Below are 526 nucleotides of genomic sequence, written 5' to 3'. Positions count from 1 at the left end.
GTTATGGTGTTTCCCCTCGTCGAGCCGCAGCCCTCGGTTTGGTCACCGGGAGCAGTGGAGCCGGTGCCAGAGAAGAAAGAGAACTGGAAAGGAAGCAGTCCTGCCTGGAAGGGGGGCGAGGCTGCACATAAAGGGGGGCTGCAGTTTCCTGCCCTGTCTCGTACGGGAATCAACCCAAATCATTAAAAATATATATACTTTCTTGTCATGGAAAAGGAGAGTCATATCTGGTTTTGTCATTTGGTGGGGATTAATTAACACGAAATGGCTTCACCAGATGACGGAGCGAGAAGACCCCTTTCTATTCACCCTTGAGCTCCGTGTCCAAGGCAAGGAGTCAGAAGCCGCATCCGTCCCGTGTCCCCGCCTCCCGGGACTCCCCTCCGGGCTGGCATCCACCACCCAGGACCCCAGGCACTGCCAGGGCACGGTGGCACAGGGCCAGCCCCGGGGGGGGAGATTTTTAAGGGTGAACCCTGAATTGGCAATGTTGCTCCACCGAGGCCTTGCTGGCAGAGAGGCAGGC

The sequence above is a fragment of the Erithacus rubecula genome (assembly GCF_903797595.1).
Source record: "Erithacus rubecula genome assembly, chromosome: 8".
Lineage (NCBI taxonomy): Eukaryota > Metazoa > Chordata > Aves > Passeriformes > Muscicapidae > Erithacus > Erithacus rubecula.
The sequence above is the reverse complement of the archived record's forward strand: the minus strand, read 5'-3'. Positions refer to the sequence as shown.